The sequence below is a fragment of the Trachurus japonicus genome, chromosome 4, assembly GCF_045865225.1.
Source record: "Trachurus japonicus isolate A0001 chromosome 4, Traja_1.0".
Lineage (NCBI taxonomy): Eukaryota > Metazoa > Chordata > Actinopteri > Carangiformes > Carangidae > Trachurus > Trachurus japonicus.
This window is the reverse complement of record NC_140910.1, coordinates 18,793,602-18,813,133: the sequence shown is the minus strand read 5'-3', so window position 1 is coordinate 18,813,133 and position 19,532 is coordinate 18,793,602. Positions and strand designations below refer to the sequence as shown.

The window sequence follows — 19,532 nt, the reverse complement described above, 5'->3', positions numbered from 1 at the left end:
AAAATGATTGAAAAGTATCAGCTTTACGTGGTTTTCGAAACCAGAGATTGTTACACAGTGTGTTGTGTTGAGATCATCTGCCCAGTTAACAGCAGGGTGCAACCTCACAAAACATAAAGCTGTCCATAATTACAGGCTCCAAACAGACAACCAGTCAAAGTTGAAGCTTGGTCGCTGACAAGCCAGACATGTTCACCCGATTTATGACCAAAGTGCCAATATGTTACATGTTAACTGGTGGGAATGGAGAAATATTACAAGCTATACTCTCAGTAAGACAAACTTGTGCAAGAGCAGCGATCAGGCACTGTCACAAAATTACTGTGAGTTTATAAATGTTAGGAAACAATGTTAAGATAGCACATATCATAGTTTGAACAAAAGATAAGAATTGATCAATTAAAATATTGGCTAAAATGGCAAGAAAACCAAATATATATAAATATATTATATATTATACAGTTGTAGCAGGGTAAATAAACTGACAATCAAACGTTATTTTGTTGTAAAATGCATACAGTAATAAAATGACTAAGGTTCCCCAGGTCAATACAAAAAACAACTCAGTCAATGACTCAATGTGTATCATCAAACAGCCAAACAGAAAGCTCTTGTCCACTAAACAAAACAAGTCTGTTCAGTAAGTATATTTGCAGTGCAGTCAGCTCAAGGGGATTTACTGCCTGAGTGTGGTCTTGGTGATTTGGCAAAGTAGGAGATGAAAACAACCAAATGACATCAATGTCCGTGAAGAGTTGGAAAAAAATATATAATGAGCAGAGGCTTCTCCTTCTGAGCGAAAGCAGAGACTTAAGACATAGGAGAAGTCTCTGGGTCATTTCGCCGGTGTCCCACTGAATCAGTTGCACATTCATATGTTAATAATCTGTGCAATTCAATCAAGTAAGTAAGAGACACTCGCTCTTCTCTGGGCTGCATCTCCTCAACAGTACAGCAACATTAATCAGTTTCTTGAGATTGAGATTCTTGAGATTCTTCAGTTACCTTGAGAGCCAGGGACACGATGCCCCAGGCACTGCTCCTCCCCGTAGTTAGCGCGCACTCTCACCACACCAACCTGGAACCCTGGGGAAAAGCAAATAATTACTAACTGTGAATATTATAAAACTTTCCACAAGCATCTTTTAGCTAATTACACAAAATTGACTGTGAAAGAGGCAGCGCAGGGTAACTCAGAGTAACTCTGGGGAAAAGAATATTGGTTAGTTTGTACTGAGCTCCAGCAAAGGATTTTACCTAACCAACCAGATAATGTGAAACATGTTGTGTTCACTGATGTATATTTCTATAGATTACATTGATAATTTTCATCAACAAAAGCACTTCAGACTTGTCTCTGAAAGTTTTATTAATAATTATTTTATTTGGTCTGTTTGTCCCTGCTAACAACAACTTTGCAGAGAAATGATTCATTAGAAATGGGGGTACTGTCTGAAGTGAAGAAGTCCATTAATAACCTGTCAGCATCATGTAATACCCCAAAAGAGTGTAGAAATACTGAGACCATGTCCACTCTGCTCAATTCAGGACAGAATCTTATGGACTAGAGCCAATCATCCAATATTCAGATTTACATCTTCCTCTTCACACTAGTTTATGTAGACTTCTGTTACCACCTATCCTCCTGTCATGTGTTGACCCTGTTCCTTTTAAAGTCTGTTCCTAATAATTATTTCCCAGTGATAAAAAGAACCTGGTTACGTACTGTAGTTAATAATATAAAGAGCAACCCCTTGAGTAAAAAAAGAAATTACTTCATGGTGAAATGACAACTGTCAGGTGACTCCTATCTGTTAACATGGCAGGGTGTTCCCATCCCGTACAAATGCTAAATGATATAACGCAATAAATCTTCCCCATTTTCCGGTCAGAAAAAGTAGCAGAGAAAAAAAAAACAGCATATAAATTATCTCTTCCGTTGTGAATGAGAGGATAACAGTAGAAACCAGTGTTCCTGCTGGAATATAAGAGGACCATGTTTGGGGCCTCTAGGAGTCAGCATGACTTCAGAGATATTAATAGATTCCTTGAGCCCAGCCTAAAGCACACACACATTGTTGTCTCGCATTTGATTAGTCTGCTATTGTATTAATAAGCAATGCTGGCTTGGAAGAAGAAGAAAAAAAAAAAAAACAATGTCATTTTTCAAACAAATTGAACATGACAATCATCAGAGTTCCTGGAAAGAAACTGTAACTTTACAACAATCAACACAGGTAGAAAACATATAGAACTATTCTAAGTGCAAAAGTATGGTACTGTAGATCTGATTCTGTTATCAACCACAGCTAAAATATGTTTGGATAATTATCAAAAGACACTAGTTGTTGTTTTTTTTAACTCTTTGTATCACTAGTTTAACAACTACTTTCATCTTACAATCAGCAATACATTCACCACCATTAGCAAATGGGCCTCTTTATAACACATCTGTGTGATTTGCAGATTCACTACAGCTGAAGGCATAGATACAACTAATGGTAACTTTCTTTATTGTTTAATCTGCTGTAAACATTAACTGTTGTATGGAAAATGATAGACATTATTGTTTGGAAAACAATGAATATAAAATCAAATCAAAGTCAAAGTAGCATAAACATAAAGTTACACTTCAAGAAGTATACTTGGATGAGGACGAACTGTCTCAATTCGCTAAATATCATCTGTACAAAGTAAAGATCCCTTTTGAACCAGGCCGAGTCATTGACAGTGGCTGGCACACAGGTTTTACATACAAGCAAAGCAAATGTACACAAATAAAGAGCTGGAGAGGACAGCTAAGAGTAGACATTCTCCTTTCCCTTTCTGCCCTGTTCTTCAACATACAGACAAAAAGGAAAAAGTGAACAATGAGCCATGACCTAATGACAGAAGTCTATAATTCATGGAAGCATTCGGAGGAAAAAGTGTTTTGTTGCTATCATGCTCTGCACTCAATGTGCTTTCTTTATCACTTCCCCTCCTACTCATTGGGTATTATAGCCGAGCTTTGTTCCCCATCATGGGCCAATCAAGCTGTTTATCACTGCGGCCACTGGCTATACTAAAAAAAATGTATGACCACCTGCCCTTCCTCTGCTGTCTGAACAACCAACAACTCTTCCAAAGTCCACTTTGAGAGCCCACCACCACTGACAACAGGTTTATATCAGCAAACCTCCCTTAACAACTCGACTAAGGAGAAATCAAAATAGTTTTTTATCTATTTCTTCTCAAACTTCAAACATGGTTCGAGCTAAACCACGACCAACACTCACCTTAATGCTGCAACTCCAAGACATAGCCTAAATCAAAACACTGCCCCAGACAGACCATACCAAAACATACCATGGGTACTCTCATACTGCTCGTTTTCAGATAACATACACAGGTTTCAGACAAAGTCCTTCGAGGCAACACAGAACGTCTCTGTTTCAGATCATAAAAAGTGAGAAGAACCGTGAGGAAGAACTTGCTGCCAATCCATATAAGGGGAAAGGAAGTTTAACATGGATGAGATCAGGGAATGAAGGATGACAACAACCAAAAAGGTCCGTATGTGGGAGTGTATGTGGACTACAATCCCATCAAGTACCAATAAGAAGAAAAGTGGAGGGACAGGGCTGGGAAAAAAATAATCCTGCAGATCAAAAGTGTACAAAGTTTTAAGTCACACCACATGCTCTTGGATTAACAGCGGTGTTGCTTGACAGACTATGAAAAACTGTTGTGTGAGAGATTAAAACACTTTTTTTAACCTATTAGAGCAGCTTAATGGTATAATGAACCTGGATGAGAAATAATATTTCTGAATGTAACAGACTCTTTATTATATATTATTTCTACATTTTGTAGGTAAGATTAAGTTCAATTAGTGAAAAATATCACAATTATCATCAGGTGTAACCTTTTTAATTGTTTGATCAGCGAGATAATTCAGTAGCACCATAAAAATAACGACCATTTCTCTGGATGATAAGTCCAGAGTATCTGTAAAGCACAAACTATCTAGACTACAGCATTAGGTAGAACAAACACCAAAGATCGGAAATGTTAAGTGAGTGAAAGTGAATCACAGAAAACAAAGGTCACAAACTTATAAACTTCCAACTGACACACAACAAAATAAACATCAACGCTACAGATAAAGAACAGATAAGATAAGCTGGGTAATATGCAACAGGTGAATAAACCAATATATTCAGACTCTCCTGGAGTGCAGCTTGTCAGATATGGGGGTAAATTCAAAATCATGACTGGATGGAGAAGCCAGTTGTCATTTCTGAATTCACCATTAGCAGAAAAGGCTACTCTCGTTTCTGTGGAACACACGATTAGATGGAGAGGATGATGACGCAGCAGCAAAGTTGAGGGTGGAGATTCTGACAAAAGGTGAGATTAGCAGAGAAACGAAGAGACAAAATCTGACACCTATAGCTTTCTGCAAGATGCCAAGATAATGTGTGGGTCCACTTGCTTTTACAGGCACACTCCTCCTTCTGGGTGGCATGGTGCAGTACGTGACCGGTCCTGTATCAAAGCAATAACATGGTACTGGTCACTGATTTAATTCCAAATTGGAAAATGTTGAACTCTTCTGTGTATAAAGCTCGAGAGGTTTTAAAAAAAAAACTGTCATGGCATAGCAGCAAGGCAGGCCTGTGGTATCTCCAATGTGGCTCTACGAAGCCATTAGCGGTCATTTCTTACCATCTTTCTTCAAGGAGCTTTGATCCGTCTTAAAAATGTAAACACTGTCCAGGTTTAGTGTTCTGGTCAGGGTAGCAAATGAGAAGAAGACTACTGTGAATATCTGGGGCTAACCTGGAATGCATTACACCCCAGATACTTTGTCTTTTGTCAGATATTCAATATAACTTCATGGAAAAAAGCTGTAAATGCCACATAACGTCTCTTTGGTGGAATACAACAATATGAATAATATTGCAAAAGATTTGGGTAAATCAGATTTATATTAAAGGGATAGTTCAACATTTTGGCAAATTGGCCCATTGCCATAATCGCTATAGTCATAGCAGTAGGTTCATTACCTTTAATTGTAGGTGTAAGCTATTTTCAGTACGGCGGAGCGCAGCAGCTGGCTGCTCAGAGCTACGCTATGGAGGCTAAGGGAATTTCTTGGTTTCCCTCATTAAACTCATCAAATTCAACATCCCAAAACTCCACAGCGCTTTTGTAGACAAGTTGTGACCTGCACAACCACCACGCTATGAGATAATGACGGAACGATACGAAACGGAGCCGTTTTCGAGGTAAATACAGGGTAAATACGGAGACTGCTTGCTGAAAAACTGTCCCTGAACGCAACGCGCATCAGCGGTTTTGTATGAATTTACCTCGAAAACGGCTCCGTTTCGTATCGTTCCGTCATTATCTCATAGCGTGGTGGTTTTTTTTGTATTTGATGAGTTTAATGAGGGAAACCAAGAAATTCCCTTAGCCTCCATAGCGTAGCTCTGAGCAGCCTGCTGCTGCGCTCCGCTGTACTAAAAATAGCTTACACCTACAATTAAAGGTTATGAACCTACTGCTATGACTATAGCAATTATGGCAATGGGCCACTTTGCCAAAATGTTGAACTATCCCTTTAATACCTACTATATAAATCCAGTTAATTGCCATTTGAGTACTATAAGGGAAATAAATATAACTCCAACTGTGTCATAATCTCAGTCAAACACGCCCCCGAGAAGATGTACGTCCCCCTCTATCCCCAGACTAGACTTGAGGTGGAGTCCAACAGGGAGTATTTTGGGGCTGTGAGTGCCTGGTTAATGTTACAGTCATATCATGCTACGGGCTAATAGAACAAATGGAAGTCTTCCAACTCTTTCGCCCTCTCAAAAACGCAATTTTGAGAGTTTTTTTTCTGGTGCATCAGCGTTTCGTATGTCCACAGAGCATTAGAGTCACATCCTCAGCAGCTGTCTCTTGCTGCACAGCCTCTCATCCAGCGCAACTCAGGATGCAACAAGTGCGAGGCTGTGTCACTGCCATAATGCGAGATGATTAGTGCTGTCAACAGCTACTGGGCTGCGGACGGTCATCTGTTTGGTAGTTGGACCAGGTGTGTAAAGGGGGTGTAAAAGAAGCTGATTTACAGCATTTAATGACGAGCTGCTCCATGATTATCATCAGCCTGAGCATTTTAAGGAGGGCTCTAACCAGATCCTCTGTCACAGACTGCCCCAGAAAAAAAATAACACTTGTTGATTTTTCAAACAAACAGTTGCTGATGAGGAAGTTGGAGCCAAAAGAGAGGGACACACCACAAAATTACAAATGATAATCTGCTATACATGTCCCAACAGCATCAGAGCGCAAATCTCAGCATCCTTCAGTTGAACGAGGGATGGGATGATGAAGATGTTCTTGAAGGACAAGAGACTGAGGATTAAAATCTAATGGACACGACTATAAAAGGCCTTAAAATTAAAATCTTAAAATTATTTGTAAAAGGAAGTACTACTTGATTTGCTAGGTCAGGGTTCCTACACATTTGAAATTTCCAGATTCCATACTGTTTCCAGACCCTAATTTCCAGACTTCTCGGTAAAAAAAAATCAAATTATTTGTGATATTTGGGTAAATAGATGTGGATAATATTTTTAAAAAAAGCATGCAATCATTTGTTTTCATTATTCTGAACGTGTATGCCATTATGTAACCAAGTAATTTCCTGGAGATTGTAGCTAGGTATAATAGCACATACAAAATAATTAACGCAAATAACTTCAGATAAGACCAAACCCAGATAAGTGTTAAGATAAATATATTTCCATACAAAAGTCTCCATTTTCCATACTTTTCCAGACCTGGAAATGTATAAAATCAAATTCCAAACTTTTTCATACTTTCCATACATGCGTAGGAACCCTGCTAGGTGAACATGATCTAGTATTTAAAATCAGAAGGAGAATCAGCGATGAACTCCCTTTAGTCCCTTCCTTCGCACTGAGTGTATTCATCTAATTGCACAGCTTTGCTCCCAGGTTTACATTAGTGTGTCAAATTTCACAGTTGTTTCTATTTTCATAGAAAGCATGTTCGCTTCCACTGATGTGGGCCGTCGGCTTGTCCTGGTCTTGTTGGAGACAAACCGCTATGATGGCACTAGAAAGATCCGTTCCTCTATGCCGCTGCATTCGTGCTTCCACACCAAATAGTGCTGAGCTGCAGAAAGGACTTTTACCATGTCAGGATATTTCTCATCTCCACTCTGAATCAACACTGGCAGGCCTTCCATTACAGTCTGCTGTTTTAAAGCTCACCTGTGAAAAGTCTTAAGGTACTGGCTCAAAAACCCATTGAACGTTGGCGCCTTACTTCTTTAACTGAGACTAAACTGCTTCCAAATCTCCAGTTCGGCCAAGACCTCAGGCTCTCTCCCAGAGAATAAGGAACTCAAAGGTTAAAAGGGCATGTTCGGGTAGCAAATTCGTTTATTCCTGCAATCTGTACACATCAGGATAGTTAATGTTGTCTCACTGTGGTAATCACATGATGTCAGAAACTGCAAAATGTGCAGAATTATGAAAACTCATTCAGTAGTTTACACAAGTCTAATTTTCTGAGAGTATGAAACACAAGCAAAGCATGAATGCAAACTAATGCAAATAATCTCTCCATGTGCTGCCAATGATTTAGAAAGGCTAACTAAAGCAATGGAAAATAGTTAACCAGAGACAAATCACATCTAGTTAAAAAATTAACTCAGTAGGTTTTATTTCTACATGTGCATCGTGACTCCTACTTTTACGCAATGTATCATGAACACATTAAGAATTCAGAGGTATCGTATTCAAGCAGTGGTTCAGTTCTTACTCTGTGCTTCCTTTTGTATGATCCTGGACAAAATAACATTGAAAGGACCGCTGCATATCGCCCCTGAATCCTACAGCGTGGTAAAATACTGCACTGATTAGGTGTATATAACTACAGAGACGCCAACAAAAACCTGTGTTGATATTTTTTCTCTCAACTCAAAGGTCACATTCCCATTAAAGCTAGACAAACTAATTATCTCCTAAGCCTCCCTGTGGCACCACAGAAAACACACATGCTATTCAACCCACTATCAGTTATCATAAAAAAAGGGGGAGAAAAAAAGGACAGACAATGAATACATTTCTCCCGAGCTGCTGTGTAGAATTAGTATTTGTGCTACTCAAGCAAACTTGATCAGGTTATTTTTAAACTGATTGGTGGTGGCTATATAAAGCTTCTAACCCCTTTCTCATCCTTTGTTTACTGAAACCTTCTGTGGTCTGGGTATGCCAGCTATGCCATGGCACAAATAAATAAATGCAGCCAGCAGTCTCAATTAACAATATCCACACTGGCGGCATGCAACCACAAGCAATGCGACCATAGCCACTTTCAGCTCGAGGCTCTTTACCATCTAAGTGAAAATAAATCACCATAAACTGATCTAAATTAACCACAAATATAATACAAGAGTATTGAGTAAACATTCATTCTCTTTGCTGTGACAAACGTCAATCACATTAAACCGCTGAATTAGGTTGAAAGGACATCAATTAAAGTGTAACAAAAGCTAAAAGATTTGGCCAAATATATAAGTCAATAAAACAAAACTATACTGCAAACAATGCACAATAAAGCAGTGATGCACAAACATGTCACAGCAGCACAATTAGGGGAAAATAGCAAAGTGGGATATAAACACCTGTAAGATCCTCAAATATTCATTGTCTGTGTATGCGGGCCACCAATGAGTGAGTTCACCAAGACCCCTGGGCCCCTCTAAAGGAGCAGTGAAGCGGCTACTGTGACGGACTAGCATCATTGTACATTAAAAAAACAACTGTTTCTCTGGTGTTTCAGCTACATGGCAGGTTCTTGTCTATAAGAAAACCGTAGTTGAAACTAACTTACATGGCTGGTTTTTGCCAGACGGCTTTTGAGAGACCCAGAAACAAAGTGTAGTAAAAGTAATAACTTTCCCACTTTAGTTTCAGACCAGTCCTCCAGTCCAGACCTCAATCAAATTGAGAATTTGTGGCTTGGAAATGGCCGTTCACTACATGGTGGACAATTTGACAGAGTCTTAAGTGTCGTTCAAAGAGGGGAAATAAGGAAGTGCTGAAGTTCACAGCAAAAACTGAGACCTGTAAGCCAAAGCATGTCTCTTCTTAATCTAGCCGGGGGAAAAAAAAACAAAGAAACAAAACAAATCATATGAGTTTTTTCTTGAATCATCACCCACAGTCTGAATCAGATCTATGTCCAGTTTTTAGTTTAGTTTAATTTGTGTTCCTGGTTATGTGTTGTATGTTTGATATGTATTCAAACTATAATAAAACATACTTGTTTCACATTAAAGCAGAAGTAAGTGATATATTTGTGTTAATATAAGTCTTAAATAGTTATATCTTCCGACAGCAATCACTTACATAGAGTGTTTGGACTGAAACACGGGTCTGTCAGTCACTCTGCTCTGCTCTGAGCCGAGGAGAAAACTTTTCTCGTATCCTACAATTTTTATCCAATGAGGAGAGAGAACGGCATGAAGGGCTGTGTGTGCAGCCAAGGGATGCGCGTGAATGTGGTGACGTAGGGACAAGGACTGTTATGGTGCGTTCAGGGCAGCCCGTAACTCGTGTTTTTCTGACCTGTGAAGTCGTACCATCTGGTACGAGTTCACGGGTCGGAAGTTACGAGTGGCCGTTATAGTGACTTTCACAGGTAAAACAGGTCGGAAAAACACGAGTGGGTTGCCTGGAACGCTACAAAGTCGTAAGTTGTGACTTGAAGCTGTAATTTACGGTTTCAAAAGCCTGCCTGGAACGCAGCATTAGCCAAAACGACCGGATCGCTTACTTCTGCTTTAATATTTACATTCGGCTCATACCAATGGGCCATATCAATTCATACCATCAGGACCTATCAACTCATACCATCGAACTGAACCATGTTACAACAACTTTCTCCTGTGGTAGGGTTAGGATTGGACGTATATACTTCACTCCCTGGCTGTTGATTTACAATGTTGTTTTACTTTTTAACATCACATGAATGAATACTTTAAAAGCTTTCCTCTGTCAGGAAACATAATGACATCCGATGCGACTGAATGCTCTACAACAGTGCATAACAATAAGTGTGGAAATGTTTTAAAAGCACATAGGCTGCATGTCTATATGCATATGCATGCGGAGCGGATTGTTAAATTGTTGTTCTTTTTTGCAAGGGTCTTTTGACCAATATGCCCCCAGGCTAATTGATGATTACATCAAACTGCCTGCTGACTGGAAACCAGATCAGCGTGGCATGGCAGGTGTTTGAAAGGAATGAGGCTGACAGGAAGGAGGTGTGTTGTTAGCCATTTCTTTTCAGTGATGCGTTTGATTGTAATAGAAACGACAACACACAACACACAACAACACTGGGTGATGAAAAGTAGCTCCAGAGATTTTAATTAAAAAGCAGTGCAGCTGCTGAACGACACAGACAGCAACAACTTCGTTATTATATTAGGGCCATTTGAAGACGAGAAAGACACTACTGTGCATCGTGTAGCCTAACCTCGATGTTAAAAGCTTCATATTATATATATATTTTTTATAAGACTTTATTAAGGACACAATCAGAGGTCCATAGGGACTAAAAATACATAAAAGACAGACAATCAGACTAAAAACAGACACAATATTGTAAGAGGATAGTGATTATTAGCATGTGGCTGTTTTTTTTTCCTCTAGCTAGTGGCAACGGTATCATAATATATAAACACTGAATTGTTGACAACGATTCATGGCTAACGTTACAAGCCCCAGGCGGCACAGGGAAGCGCTTTAATCGGGGAAAAGACACATCTATCTGGATGTTGTGGACTGGACTGGACTGCCTGCCTGGCTCGGGTTAAGTTAGCCCCGGGTTAGCCTTCCTTCCTTCCTTGCTTCATTGTTAGCCCCGCTACTTATAGTGACTAACGTTAGCTACAATAATAGCACCCATGTGTCTTCAAACAACGTTATGTTATTCTTGCTTTCGGTTTCAGAGTAGACAACGTTGAGGTTGGTTGGTTGGTTGGTTGGAGAGGGGGGAAACAGCGTTACCACCGCAACCGTGTGCCCGTTTTTTTTTTCCTGCCTTTGCGCAAGAAGGAGGACGACTTATACGTCCGCACACACAGACACACACAGATACACACATTCACACAAACACACACACACGCTAACGTTTTAGCTTTAGCAACTGACACATGGGTGGTGATGATGATGACAGCGATGAAGGCAAACCCCGCAAAAGACACTCACCCAGAACCACCTGGACACGCTGAAGATCACCTTCGAGTCATGGTGAGACGAGAGCAGCTGTTATCTGAAGGAAAACGTCGTTGAGGAGGAAAAATGACCCGAGTTGGGTAGAAAAATGTTGTCGCAAGAGCTAGAGCTTGAGCTTGAGCCGAAGCCGAGCTTGAGCCTGAGCCGACAGCCGAGCGCAGCGCCGCCGACCGTGCCTTGACAGCTTCAGTGGGGCAGACTGAGCATTACAGGCGGTAGTGAAGTGAAGTGAACTGGCCTGAACTGGCTGTCTGTCTGACGGCAGGAAGTGACGTCGTAGAGTGAGTGAAATCCACGGTGGTGGTGGTGGTGGTGGCGGCGGTGGGGGTTTCTGGACTCAACTTGAACAATATATAGTGTGTAAAATCAAGATAAACATTATAATTGACTGTAAAAGTGTGATTATGTTTTTTGCCCATAAAGAAAATGACATAGTCAGGTACAAATATGACTTGACTATAAACAAATTCTAACAAAAGGTTTCTCAGTTGTTTTTTATAGTATTAGATGTCCTTAATAACATACTAAAAGTTTACCAAAATTTGGCCACTAGAAAGGTGTTATTTTCAAGATGGCGTCCAAGATGGATAGGAAGCCTGAGGAGACACCACAGGTGAATAGGGTAAAATTTTTAACTAACAGATATCACCATGAAACTTCTCAAGTTTATCACTTACATTAAGACAAATATTTTTTGTATTACAAGTTTTGTCAAATTGTATGTTTAAATATGTAAATTAGGCAATATCTCATTAAATATGCGCTAATTTGCATAATCCGAAATCTGAACAATGGATAAAAGCCACTTTCAAAATTCTTGTTTTATTTTGTTGACATACTAGAGTCAGAAGTTTTTACAGAGGGGATTTTGGATATCTTTCTTTATCACTCTGTAAATGAGAAAATACTGTCACCAGCCCTAAAAATTCAAGTTGGTCGTGTTTTTAGGAGTAAAATGTTGTATAAATCAGGCTATGAATGATATATCAACAATCCCCTCTGTAAAAACCTTCAGAATATAGAAAGGGATCAAACTGGAAGGTTTGGTGTCTGTAAGTGCTGCTGAAGTGGAGATTTCGGGCTCTTATACAACATTTTACTCCTAAAAACACGACGATATTTGAATTTTTAGGGCTATAGTATTTTCTCATTTACAGAGTGATAAAGAGAGATATCCAAAATCCCCTCTGTAAAAACTTCTGACTCTAGTATGTCAACAAAATAAAACAAGAATTTTGAAAGTGGCTTTTATCCATTGTTCAGATTTCGGATATGCAAATTAGTGCATATTTAATGAGATATTGCCTAATTTACATATTTAAACATACAATTTGACAAAACTTGTAATACAAAAAATATTTGTCTTAATGTAAGTGATAAACTTGGGAAGTTTCATGGTGATATCTGTTAGTTAAAAATGTTACCCTATTCACCTGTGGTGTCTCCTCAGGCTTCCTATCCATCTTGGACGCCATCTTGAAAATAACACCTTTCTAGTGGCCAAATTTTGGTAAACTTTTAGTATGTTATTAAGGACATCTAATACTATAAAAAACAGCTGAGAAACCTTTTGTTAGAATTTTTTTAGGGTTAGGTGGTTTTTTTTCATATATGTAGGCTACCCGCCTATTCTGGACTCAACTTGAACAATATATAGTGTGTAAAATCAGGATAAACATTATAATTGACTGTAAAAGTGTGATTATGTTTTTTGCCCATAAAGAAAATGACATCACCTTTATTACAAACCTATTCATTTTGTATGGCAAATTTCACATACATAAATGCAAATACTCCAAAACTTCACCCCAACTTTAGAGGTTTCTTGCATGAGTTCAAAGAATACATGAAATCCCTTACACTAATTGACACTAAACAAAGCATCACATCCATAGATATTTACGAGAGATTTTTCAAAGAAGAATAAAGCTTTTACATTCTGTCCCCTTTTCTTTCCTTTTTCTATTTTTTTAATTCATTTTTCGTCCGTCATATTATTTGTTCATTTATTTATTATCCTTCCTTTGATTGAATATTTACTAACATTGCTAATAATTACCTTATTTTATTGTGATTTACTTATTATTTATGATTACTGATAGATATTGGAGCACCTGTCTGATGTTCTACTGTATAATTGTACGTACAACCCTGTTCTTTGTACATCTGTTTATATGTACAGCTGTTTTCAATAAAGCTCATTGAAAAAAGAAAAAAAAAAAAAGGTGGTGGTGGCGGCGGTGGGGGGAGGGTTTATTATAGAGGTTGATTTTGTAGGTGTTTCCTATGGAGCTATTTCCCTGACATTAAAAGTTGGCATTGAAAACAGAATTTGGCATTGTAATAAAAAATGTTGGCATTGAAAATAAAATTTGGCATTGTAATAAAAGTTGTATTGACACTGAAACAAGTATCGGCATTGAAAAATGTTGGAACACAGGCATAAAAAATACAATATTTAATTTGGATTTTTTAAAAATATATTATCATGTAGTTTTCAATGCCAGTCTTCAGATTTCTTCTTTATGCGTCCCTAGCCCCTCCCCTCGACCCTCCCCTCCACGGCAAAACCCTGACAGTAACTTGGCATTGAAAAAAAGAACAGTGAAACAGAAAAAAAAAAAAATTGAAACTGAAAACCAGTGAGACTGGGGGGAAATACAGTGTAAAAAAAACACACTGAAAAAGCTGGACATAAAGAAGAAATCTGAAGACTGACATTGAAAACTACATGATAATAAATTTTTTCTAAATCCAAATTAAATATTGTATTTTTTATGCCTGTGTTCCAACATTTTTCAATGCCAATACTTGTTTCAGTGTCAATACAACTTTTATTACAATGCCAAATTTTATTTTCAATGCCAAAAATTGTTATTACAATGCCAAATTCTGTTTTTAATGCCAACTTTTAATGTCAGGGAAATGGCTCCATAGTTTCCCCAAATCTCTACACAATATGACAGGTAGGTAATTTATTTGGGGTTTCCAACTAAGATCACCCCCAAAAAGGTATTTTCATAGACCCTTTCTTTTTTTTTTCCAAATCTTTTTATTGAGGTTTTCCAACAAGATGACATTAAGTGAAATCGTACAATATGGGAAAAAGACATTCACAACAATATGTCAACAAAACCCCTAAACCCAGTCCCACCCACCCACCCACCCATAAACCCACCCACTTCAGGTCTGAACCACACTGGGACAAACACCACATACATACACACAGGAGAAGGAAGATAAAAGGAAGAGAGAAAAAAATAAAAAATAATAGTAATAAAATAAAGTCGTAAATAAATGAATAAGTAATAAGTAAATAAATACATAACAAAAAAAAGGGGGGGGGGGGGGTTCTGAGATTAGAGAGACCTGAGCTTAGTCCTCCCCTGCATCCAGGCCAGGAGAGCCAACAAACTCCAAGAAGGGCTTTTCATAGACCCTTTCGAGCCTGATATTGTCAATGCTTACTTCAATTTGTGTTTCTGGTAGTTTCTGGTATGATGATGAGGTAATAATGAGTCATATTATTCTACCAACTCACGAGAAAGAAAATAAAAGTATAGATATTTGAGGTATGCCCCTCACCCCTCCTACCTAGCCTATAGCAAAATGTCCAGGAATGTACTGAGTCTTTGTTTTGGTTAAAGCAGAAGTAAGCGGAATGTTTGTGTTAATATAAGTCTTAGGGTGTATTCACACCTGTTTAGTGCGCACCCTGGTGCGCACCAAATGTTGAAATGATACATTGTTTCATTTTTCAGTTAATGCGGTTGCTTTCACACCTGCTTTTTGTCACTCGGGACCAAACTTGGAGAGCGTCACGTCTCCATGACTACCGGTTGGAATCTGGAAGCGCTGATTGATAAAACTTTCATGATGGAGACTCAAGTAGGGTCGGTTGTTAGTAGCTCTGGTCATTTATTTCTATATTGTTTGCATGTATAACTCTGTTTGGTACTTCTGGCTGGTTTCCGGTTGCGTTCACCCAGCTCGGTCCCGTTAGTTCCCGGTTAAACGTTAAACACGGGCGGACCTCTGCTGCTCGGTAACCACGGTAACCAGCTGCTCCGCGGCCACAAGGGACGGAGCCGCCGACCTGTCGGTGTCTGAGCGACTCAGCGGACACGCAGCGCCCGGCTGCTGCTGCTGCTGCTGCTTCGTTTGTGGGGACAGAGCTCCGCAGCACCGGAGCACCGGGCGGTCTCCCCGCTGCGTTAACCCGTTGTCAACGACTACGGGAGCCCTTTTAGCTCAAACGTGTTGAGTTCGCCTGGCAGTTGGGTCGCACCAGAGTGCGGTTGCTTTCACACCTAAACTAGTGCGCACCAGAGTTCGGCTGGAGCCGAACCGAGACCACGTCCTCAGGCCGCACTAGTTTTGGTGCGCATTAGAGTGCGATGTGCTTTCACACTGACCCAAACTGGACCAAATTTAGTGCGCACCAGATTTAGTGCGCACTAACACTGCAGGTGTGAATACACCCTTAAATAGTTATATCTTCCGACAGCAATCAGAGTGTTTGGTCCGAAACACGGGTCTGTCAGTCACTCTGCTCTGCTGTAAGCCGAGGAGAAAACTTTCCTCGTATCCTACAACCTTTATCCAATGAGGAGAGAGAACGGCATAAAGGGGCGGTCCTCTCTGTGTGTGCAGCCAAGGGATGCACGTGAATGTGGTGACGTAGGGACGAGGGCGGGGACTGCTAACTCCATCTGCTGACAAGAAGTTAGCCAAAACGACCGGATCGCTTACTTCTGCTTTAATTGTGCAAAGCAAAGAATAATTCACTCCCAAATAATATACAAAAAATTGTTTAAAGAAAGAGAGGATGCCAGAGGATTTCGAACAAAGCAAAAACACAACACAGTTTAAAAATAAATTAAAACATAGTATGATAGAAAGCTATAATTGAACATTTGAGATTTGACGACAATTTTAATGCTGATTAGGCCTATCTATTTGGCTTCATCTGTTGATAATTAGATTTTTGCTACTATAGTCACATTGAAACCATAAAGAGCTCCCACGGTTTAACCGAAATGAAGAATTAAAGTTGAAGTCAAATCTCAAATGTTCAACCCTGTTTAGGCTATAGCTTTATATCATAGTACTATGTTTTAATTTCTTTTTAAACTGTGTTATGTCTTTCCTTAAACATTTTTTGTATATTGTTGATGATGAGGTATATTATTATTATGATGATGAGGTGGTAGCAGAAGTAGTTTCTTCGATCTATGTAACAATTATGAATTAAGGAATGCATTAGCCTATTGAAGGTTGATTGATTGTTGATTGATGCCTGACTGTAACAATTTGTGCACAAGGTCGAATAAACTACTTCTACTAGGCCTCATCATCATACGATTATTTTTAATCATTTTTACTCAAAGCTGGGTGAGTGAGAGAGACCGAGTACCTTCATATGACAGGTAGGTAATATGTATTATATCATATGTCTTGTTTTGGTTGATTATACCACTCTAACCAAACAATTTATTTGGGGTTTCCAAGATTTTGATCAATTATCAACCCCAAAAAGGTATTTTCATAGACCCTTTCGAGCCTGAGGTTGTCAATGCTTAGGCTACTTCAATTTGTGTTTCTGGTAGTTTCTGGTATGATGATTGGGTAATAATGAGTCATGGTGTCTATTATTACCAACTCACGAGAAAGAAAATGAAAGGTATGCCCCTCACCCCTCCTACCTATATAGAAGCAAAATGTCCAGGAATGTACTGAATCTTTGTTTTGGTTAATTGAAGAAAACAGATTATAAATTACAAGAAATAATCCAAACATGGTCATTAGCACAAACATCTTAGAGCTGGAATAGAAGTATTAAAAGTGCCTCCCAATTGTGAAAACATATCCAAAATAAGCACTGTGTGCTATTTAGCACAGCAAAACAACAAAACAACAATGATCCCATTGCAGGCTCAGTTGTTAGACAATAACAGTTCAGTAGCAGATATAGTGCAAGTGCACAGTGCAATATTCAAGTCAAGTCTGTGTGCAAAGAAGAATAGGAAGAATAGGGGTGGGGGCAGTAAATTGAGATGACTGGAATGTTGTGTGAGAGCTGCAACAATGCAAAGTCCAATTCACAGTTGTTGCAGTGGTGGAGTGTGGTGTGTGATGACGAATGGGGGGGCAGAGGAGGGGGTGGGGGGCTGTTCTTTCCGTAGCAGCCTCACTGCCTTAGGATAGACGCTGTTGGCCAGTCTGGTGGTTCTGGTGCAAATGGACCTGCAAATGTATCTCCTCCCAGAGGGCAGCAGGTGGAATCAAAATTCATGCAGGATGCACACGGCGTAAACAGCAGGTGCTGTGGATGGTGCTGATCCCTGGGAGAACAGCCCCGATGATTTCCCCGCTGTTTTCACTCTGGAGGGCCTGTTGCTCAGCCTTAGTACAGCTGGAGAACAACACTCGTAGGCAGGGCCGTTGTATAGGGGAGAAAGGTGATGATAATTCTAGGGGCCCAGCGCCCAGTGGGGCCCATAAAAAACCCCAGTAGTCTAATCTTTGTATGACTGATTTATTCTGCGTAAGACCCTGACTAATACTCATAGTACACTGTAAAAACTCAACATCTTTCCAATAATATTTGTCTTATTTCTTGTCCAAATGTCTAATTTCTGGTCAAAACTAATCTCTTTCCACTTAAAATAAGAATCTAAAAGAAGAACCTAAAAATTAACTTGTTTTTAGATCATTTTCACTTAAATTCACAATAAATAGAAAACTCTGCCAGTGAAAGTAAGTTTTTTGTGCTTGGAATAAGGAAGAAAAACTTGCTCCACTATCAGATTTTTTCTACTTATTCCAAGTGAAAATATGCTTGAAAGAAGTAAAAAGTGTCTAAAAACAAGCTACTTTTAATATGATGTGTCTTATTTTAAGTATAATGAGATTTGTTTTGACTAGAAATTACATTTTGACTGCTGCTGCTGCATTAGCATCAAAACAAAGAAGGCTAAATAAAAAATTATAATACATACGTAGTCTAAGAAAAAAAAAGGAAAAGTTAGGGGGAGGGGCCCACTTTAGTATTCTTTAAGGGGGCCCAGAATTCCTAGCAACGGCCCTGCTCGTAGGTCAGTATGCTACCAATAGCATAGTGGTAGAGGTTCCCCATGAGCCGTTGAGGGATTGTAGCACTCTTCAGTTTCCTCAGATAGAAGAGACATTGTTGGGTCTAAAGGTGTCGATTCACCAATGTGGATTCTGAGTGAGTTTTTTGGAATCAAAGCAGAAGCCAAGACATTTTATCTTTTATTCTCGAATGCTAGTCATTAAAACACTAGTGCATTTCCCATAATAAGTCCACATCACACCCAAATTTTCACCAAATGAGTCAGTAGAGTTATTTATGATAGGAGAATGAAATCGAACTTAGACTCAAATGTTCTTAAGAATTCACCCTTATCTATTAGGCTATAAAATCCTTAATCAGTGACTGGTGGTTATTCATCAATCAGCCTTCAGTTTCTGATGTATTCTGCCTTTTATGTATTCTGGATATTGTGTTGAACAATTTTCCCCCTTCCCACTCCTCCCCAGCCGACCAACTTGCAAGGTGAACAAAATGTCCTGAGGCCTCAAATCACCCATCAACTACCTTCCATGTCCTCTGCAGTGGAGCGATCACTGACGTACAGGCCAAGAAAAACAGAAAGGCCCATTACCCACTGCTGCTTCAGATGTGCTAATCCTTGCTCTTGATCACCTCTGCAAACAAAATTCCACCTTTTTATGTGGGATACACGGTTTGTTTTCCTTTCACCCAATCTCAAAGGAGACAAAGATGAGGCCCAGAGATGGAGCAATGCCAACTCAGCATTTATCATCACTTCAGATGACATTAATGGAGTGCAAACATAATTTTTTTTCCCAAGAAGGCTCTTACGTAGGTTTAAGTTCTCAGTTAAACAATTTAATGGGTTATCTATTCATAAAAAATAATGTTGCAGTCTCACCAGGGAGCCATATTTTGTTGGCACGTGATAAAATCAAAATGCTAAGTGTATCATGAGGGACCTCTCTCTGATCGCCTCAGATTTCAGGGCTCTCCACAAGATATACACATGGGATACATCCAAGTCCATCAGCACCTTTAGACTGCCCCCATGAGCAGCAGGAAGCACTGCATGAGGCTTTTCATTGTGGGTTAACTTATCACATTCTGACTTAACAGTGTTA

The 19,532-nt window shown here is 39.3% G+C and overlaps 1 protein-coding gene across 2 annotated transcripts in view; it reads right to left on the bottom strand.

The window, feature by feature from the left end:
• atp13a3 (ATPase 13A3) overlaps positions 1–11,443 on the bottom strand; it is a 37,644-nt gene extending 26,201 nt beyond the window's left edge. For both annotated transcript variants that reach the window (XM_085774536.1, XM_085774537.1), the window contains exons 1-2: positions 11,304–11,443; positions 1,006–1,086 (exon numbers count right to left, since the gene is read on the bottom strand). The gene's annotated coding sequence lies outside the window, so the exon portion shown is untranslated. The remainder of the gene's footprint in view (positions 1–1,005; positions 1,087–11,303) is intronic.
• Positions 11,444–19,532: the final 8,089 nt, after the last annotated feature.